General features: G+C 32.0%; 1 pseudogene across 1 annotated transcript; it reads right to left on the bottom strand.

Moving 5' to 3' along the window:
- Window positions 1–3,070: 3,070 nt before the first annotated feature.
- Window positions 3,071–6,472, bottom strand: LOC308501909 (serine/threonine-protein phosphatase 2A regulatory subunit B'' subunit gamma-like; annotated as a pseudogene). Its single transcript has 3 exons — window positions 5,492–6,472; window positions 3,666–3,795; window positions 3,071–3,079 (listed from the first exon to the last, which is right to left on the bottom strand). The product of its transcript is annotated as a serine/threonine-protein phosphatase 2A regulatory subunit B'' subunit gamma-like (transcript).
- Between the last annotated feature and the right edge of the window lie 1,153 nt (window positions 6,473–7,625).

Below are 7,625 nucleotides of genomic sequence, written 5' to 3'. Positions count from 1 at the left end.
CACCAATCTATTGCTGGGGTTCCTGAGTTATGCTTTTTAATATGATGTTCTCATACATCATTAGTCACTTCCTTCAGGTCTCTTTTAATGTTTATAGATGAAGCACTCTCAAGAAGCCATTTCCTGGATCCCTACTATTCTTCCTGGTGATTGACTCAACATTCATTTCAGAGACAATTACTAAAAACCTCCTGTGACACTGACTCTGGCCAGCCAGTTTCTAATAAGGGTTTTGTCTTAACTCTAGCAATCAGAATGCCCTACACTTAAATCCTAATTTCTAGAGCTAGCAGAACCAATAATGTAATTTAAAAATTAAATTCAAAATACCACGTTTTGAAAGTTATAACTTAATTTTATTCATTTAATATTCACATAAGGAGAAATACTTTCCTTTTTTCCTCTTAAAGATCAAAACTCCAAAGGTAGACACAGCTGAATTGCCTAGGAATGCCACAGGCAAAATGTGTATTACCAGCATGGATCAGTAATTAAAAATAAGGGAGGTGGGGGGCATTGGGTTTGATGTTGGGAATAAATGAAAACCAATGCTTATGTTTTAATGTAATTTTATATCTCATATATAATTCAAAATACTTATTCTGTGAAAATAAAACAACTACATTTTTAAAACAGAAAAATGAAAAGTTAAATAGAATAGCTACAATTATGGAAATAAGCCAATTAAATCTCTTATCTTACAAGGGTGCAATCATGTTTGTTATCTAAGACTAATTATATTATGAAATTGTTAAAACATAATTGAAATGATCACAATATATTATTTGACGATATAATTAAATTATTATTATTTTATGGTTTAATGGAATGTGTAGAGATGAACTATAAAATTATATTACTCTGTATTACAAAAAAGAAATACCTCCAAATTGGCGCTTAACATCTGCACAGAATAAAATGGTTCAACCCAATCTGCTTTGTGTACTGCGTACATTTGATTTTATCATTAAAATATCAAAATGGATTTTCCATATTCAGATGCATCAGTGATTAAGCATGAAGAACAGGAGGGTTTTTGTTCATTAAATTAAATTATAGATGTAGAAAAAAGTTTTACTGAAAGGAACTAGTTGTAAGAGTTACATCTTGCTGGCAATTTTCTTTAAAAATGTATTCAGAAAATTACAAAAATTAATTTGCTTCCAAATATTGCCTTTTTATAGTGTTACATAGGGTTTTCTGGATTATTATTTTCGGTCAAGTAAGTTAATTCAATCAGTCTCCTTTTTCAATTAACCTCCTGCAAGAGATCCTAGAGACCATGTGATTTAATGTGAATACTTTTGTACTTCACACTTCAGCTTCTCAGAAAACTCATTGAGCCTGTAGCCTGTTGTCCTTTGTTGGGTTTAATAACTGCCCCCTGGCACATATGCAGCTTACTATTTAGAAGCAACTATCTATTTAGAAGCACTCATTTTTATTCCACAAGTTCTGTCATTGGGTGCCATCAATGTAGGGCTGCCACTTTTTGGTGGCCATTCTGTTCTGAAACTGACATTTATTCAGGAGTCCGCCATATCTGATGACAAGAGTGTTTGAAGAGAAGTAGTGTTTTCCTCTATAATAAAGGGAATGCTTTCTTCAAGCTAAGATTTTTTTTTCTGGAGCAAGGAAGACTTGAGTGGAAAGTATTTCAGAGGTGTTTTGGAGTACAGGATATTTATTAACAGAATTTCCTAAAATCTCTCAAAGTTTTGAAAGATAGATATCATGTTCTATTGATTATTATCCCTCTTGTTTGATAACTAGTTTTCTTAGTGGATCAAAAATGTCATGTCTTTAACTTTCTTCAAGTTACTGTCAAAGTTTTCTTCAAGAAACTTTGATCCTCTTAAAAAAATTATTATACTAGGACCCCATCATGGGAGTCTCCAGTAATGTACTTGTATTCAGTAACACTCAGGCGGAATTCCTCAAAAACGCTGTCTAGAAAGCCCTGCTTGACACAGACATTTTACATGTCTGATTCACTTTATATAACTTGAGTCATATTCTATGGTCCAGAAATCCTAGATAATTTATAGCTCATAATTATGCTACAATTTTTCATTTATTCTTAACAAACCAAAATCCTATGAGTATAATATCTTCTTACCATTTTGTCCATGAGACAAAATTCTGATTCATTCAAGAAATTCAACAGCTGTCTTTTCTGCTAAGTTGTCTCTGAATTCCCTAGCACTCTTAATGATCTTTCTTCTATGTTCTACAATAGATACTTGATTTAATTTTCACATTTTTATTATTTTTATTACTAAAAAAAAAGTCTCAAGTCTCTCCTTTTTTAGATTTGAGTGATTCAAAGTTGGGGACTGGGATTGAATTTTCATATTTTTATCCTTAGCCTGAGCACATTACCTGCACTTTAGTACATGCCCAATAGTATTTTGTTGAATGAAGGAACAGATATATAAAAGTAGAAACTTGCCAACGTACATTATGTCAGAAAAAGATGTGTTTGTAGGCATAAGTCTTTGCCGTCAATTTTAATAACAGATTCACCACTATTGGTTTCTGTGTGTGTGTGTGTGTGTGTGTGTGTGTTATTTTATCCCCATTGACAATGCATCCTACCACACATTTACACGTATCATTTTATATTTTCTTAATAACACACTGAATTACTTATGCCAACTTTGAATTTTGGAGATGTTTTTCAATTTTTTTCTATTATTATTGTTATTTTTAAATGCAAGGAGAAAACAGAATTAAACATAAAAGAGAATTGAATATTCAAGAATTGTGGGACAATTTCTGTGTGTGTAATAGTAATACCGGAAGTATAAAAAAGAGAACAGAAGAGATATCTGAAATAATAATACCCAAAAATTTTTCACAATAATAGACACAAAACCATAGACCTAGGAACCTTAGAGAACATCAAGCAGAAAAAAAAAAAAAAACAGAACAAAACCTAAAAACAACCAACAAAACAAACAAAAAACACCTACACAGAGGAATTTCATATTCAAACTGCAGAAAACCAAAGACAAACTCTTGAAAGAAATCAGAGGGGAAAACCAACCAACCAACCAAACAAACAAAATCACCTTACCTATAGGGGAACAAGGATCAGAATTACATTGAATTTCTAGTCAGAAAACATACAAGAAAAAAATATTCAATAAAATATTTAAAGTATTGAAAAACATACTTACCTATTATTCTTTTTTCCCCAGTTTTTAAATTATATTTATTTTTGACAGCACAACAATTAAATGACTCTATAACTACCACAGTCTACAAAACTCCTGTGGAAAGGAGCTACATTTTCTGAACTGTTTCCTTAAAGCTTCTTTAGGATTTTACACACTTCTTTTTGATCACCAAGAGCACAGAATTTCTCATGCATGTTTGTATCTCCACTGGCTAGTATAGACCCTGACATATATTTACACTCCTTTTTAGTAGTATTCTATGTTTAATGAAACCAAGCTTGATTTAGTCCGTTTATATTTTTTAAAAATAGGAAAAACAAAACTAAAAGCAGACTTGATTTCCTTCGGACATTTGTTATGTAAACCCTTTTGTTAAATTTAGACATCATGATTTAGATAAAATTGTCACTGAGTAGGTAATATAAACCAAATGGTATAACATATCTTAAGGAATAATGACTCGTTTACAGCAATAAGACTTACCTCAGAAAAATAATTAAGCGAAAAGACATTTGGATATCTTTTGTTCTCGACACCAAGCAATTTGAAAATATATTGCAGAGCTGCAGGTTCTTTTCGGTTTTCTAATGCAAGAACAAAATCCAGGTAGGTCCTATAGAAAAGAAAATATCATGCTTTGGAGGCCTTATTTGGAATTAACTTTTCAAGTAAGTATTTGATGATTTGAAGCTACTTTATTATCAAAGGTGGCAAGTTATTTTTAATATGAAATAAGAAATCCATTTGTATGCTCAATGTCAGTTTCCAGGGATTCTATGTAGCAGTTAATCTGTACAGGACAGTTTTGGGGACACAGTTCATTTTATGAGATTTGCTGTGGTAAACCACAATTTTCTTTCATTATGCTTTTGAAATGGACAGGACAGTGACTAAGCTATCATACATCGCTACTAAATTTATACCTTCATTTCACTGTGGTCATTTTGGGAAAAAAAATAAGTTTATCTGGAATGAGTAGAACAGCATATTTAAATAGGTGTTTTGTAATACTGTTTAAAAGTTTTAAATCTAATCACAGATTACTTTTCGCATAGTGAAAAGAAGTGAAATACTTGGGAGAGCTTCACTAAGAAAAAAAATTATATTCTTGGAAAAAAGTTTTTTAGGCTAATGTTAAGAATTCCTTTCTGCATAAATTGTAGCATAAAAAGGTATAAAGATGTAGCTGCATCATGGTCTGACTATGCATAGTTGTAGCTTCTGATTTTCTTTATTCACCAGAAGTTATTAGTATAAGCTCCTCACTAACAAGCATAGACAGCTGTGGGAGTCACAAAACAGTTTTTGTGCCCTTTCCCCTATTTCCTTTGTCTGACAAATGCTGTTATTTAGAAAACTGTTATTAAACTTAAGTGATAAAACCTAGAACCTTGATTCTGTTCTAATAATATGACCATTTCTTAAGTACCATTAGTTTGGAAAATTTATCAGATCCTCAACACATTTTTAATAGCAAGAAAGATAATTTAAATATATGGTGATGGCAGGAGAACTGACTCTGGGTGGTGAGCACACAACGTGATATATAGATGATGTATTATACAATTGTACACTTGAAGGTATGTAATTTTACTAGCCATTGTCACCCCAATAAATTTAATTTAATAAATAAAAATACTACTTAGAATTTTCTTCTCAAGTATTTTGCAATAAAAGGATTGATACAAGTTATTCAATCTTTAGATACTAATATAGCCACGTATAGAGAGTAATACAACCTGATTCTTAGATTTAAATCATGGCATATGTGGTACTGTATCTGACCTGGTAATTTAATGGATGAACCATCTATCGTATTTCCCCGAAAATAAGATCTAACCGGACACTCAGCTCTAATGTGTCTTTTGGAGCAAAAATTAATAGAAGACCCGGTATGATATATGATATGATATGATATGATATGATATGATATGATATGATATATTAATTCCATTAATTTTTGCTTCAAAAATGCATTAGAGCTGATTGTCTGGCGAGGTCTTATTTTCGGGGAAACATGGTATATGAAAATAGTCAATAGGAATTACCATTTTTTTCTTATTTTTATTTTACTAGTCCACGATCCTTTACAGTAAGTACACTGACAATGAAATGAACAAAATACTAAAATTTTCTATTTTCCTTGAGTCCATAAGAGAATTACTGTTGTAAAGCAAATTTACCTTAAAATTAAAGGCTCCAAATCTCTCAAATAATTTGATCAGATCATACATTATACAATAATGTTACACACTGATAAAAAATGCCATATTACTTCAAGAAAAAGGTTTTTGGAGATTGTGGGAGACTAAATTTTTACTACCCTTTCTCCATCATAAGTGAGACACTTCGGGAAAACACGGTTTTAGAAGATGTTGGTCATGATTGTTCTGTGGTTGGAGAGTTCTTCTTTACTGAGCATGCCACTGTGATCCCTATCAAGGTTCTAATAAGGCTATGCACCCTTAGGGCAGAAGCAGCAGAAAACCAATTTGTTTCTTGACTCTCCTTGGACAATTCCTTATCCCTTAATTCCAATAAATAATCTAGGAAGCTGCATGCTAAAATAACTTGAATTTTTACCTTCCCAGTTCTTAGATGGTCTAAAAAGAAGAATTTTCTGACTGCTATACAAACATAAAAGGAGTACAAAGATTTTTTCCAGCCTATCTAATGGTGACAAAGTAGAGAAAGCTGAAAGTTTTCTAAATCAGTTTCCCAAAGGAACCTTTGTACTGCAACATCATATAAACTGAGTTTATAAGTTCAACAAACTTTTCTTGACATAATTAAAGAACTGCATGATAGAAATTCTTCCATAAGAATCTGCATGAAGGAATTTAGCAAAAAACTTTTGCTGTGAAAAATGACTGACACTTTAGTCCAGTTTATTCACAATCCTTCAACAAAGTTTCATAATTAATAATAGCTTCCTCTCCATTCACAGGTGGTGTCTGGTGCTTGTCCTGCAAAAACCATAAGTTCTGCAATTCTTCATTATCTAACAGTTCTCTACTTTTCCTTTGTAGAAAGATGGCTCTGGATTCCTCTCTTTAGTTTCTGTACTAAGACTTTATCTTCAGCTGGCAGCCTATAATAAAATGGGGTAAAGGTCTTATACAATTCATGAGTGATTTTTTTCTACCTCCTTTCCATTCTGAGTAGTATTTGGTGCATAAATCCATTTCTTTATCTTTAAATTCTTGTTCACTTTTTTTTTTTTTTTGGTTGGACCAGCGTTGGACATTCTTAACCTCCCACCCCCAACAGTGAAGAACTGGCAAATCCATGACTGACTTCCGCTCTGCAGCTCCTGCATTTGCTGTTTACTAACTGCTCTACCTGCTACCAACTCAGATGTCAAACACTGCCCAGTTCTGTAAAGGCTGGGAAGGCCACTCAACTGCCATCTAGGAAATGAGTGGAAATCATGTTATTCTTTATCTAGCAAAATTATCCATCAGAAGTGAAGGAGAAATACTTTCTCAGACAAACCAAAACTGACGGAATTCATCAACAGCAGACCTTACCCTCAAAAAATATTAAAAGACGTTTTTCAAGAAAAAGGAAAATAATATAAATTAAAACTTACATAAAGATAGGAAGAGTATTTTATACTGATATAAATAAATGATTGGATAATTTAATAAATGGAGAAAAGACAAATCTTCAATGCAGAATTGCAAATAATTCACAGAGGTACTCTACCCTAAAGAAGAAGCATAATTTCTCACTTCTTAAGTATGGGCTATATTTAGTGACTTCCATCCAATACCTACAGAATGGAAAGTGGAGATGAGTCACTTTAAAGGGGAGAAACCTGACAAATATTACCTCAGCTAGGTGATCAAGGTCAGTATCAATGGTTATAAATCATGTTGATAGCATATTCTCTTGATATATGGCAAAATGGCACTTTGCCTCTTTGATCCTCCTCCCTAAATACCATAAACCTAGATTAATCATGAGAATAACATCAAAAAATTCCAACAGAGTGTAATCCTATAAAATTACTGACCATTAATATTCCAAGCTGTCAAAATCATGTAAAACAAGAAAACTTTGTATAAAATAGCACAGCGTAAAGTAGCCTAAGGAGACATGAAAACTAAATATACATCCCTGGATGGGTTCCTGGAACAGAAAAAGAATATTAGGTGAAAACAAAGGATCTGAACAAAGAATGGACTTTTGTTAATAATGCATCAATGATGGTTCATTGATTATAATAAATGCACCATGCTAATGTAAGATGTTAGTAATAGAAGCTACATATGGTTGATGGGAATAATCTGTACTACAATCACTTTTTTTTTTCAAATAAAATCTATTAAAAAAAGTAAAGTCTTAAAAAGTAAAACCCAGTTCTAACCATGTAATTTTCTGTTTAAAACCTTAATTTAAAATCACAACTTGGAAGTTACCAAGTACTCAATAAATATT

This window comes from Rhinolophus hipposideros (assembly GCF_964194185.1).
Source record: "Rhinolophus hipposideros genome assembly, chromosome: 9".
Classification (NCBI taxonomy): domain Eukaryota; kingdom Metazoa; phylum Chordata; class Mammalia; order Chiroptera; family Rhinolophidae; genus Rhinolophus; species Rhinolophus hipposideros.
This window is presented reverse-complemented; position numbering and strand designations above follow the sequence as displayed.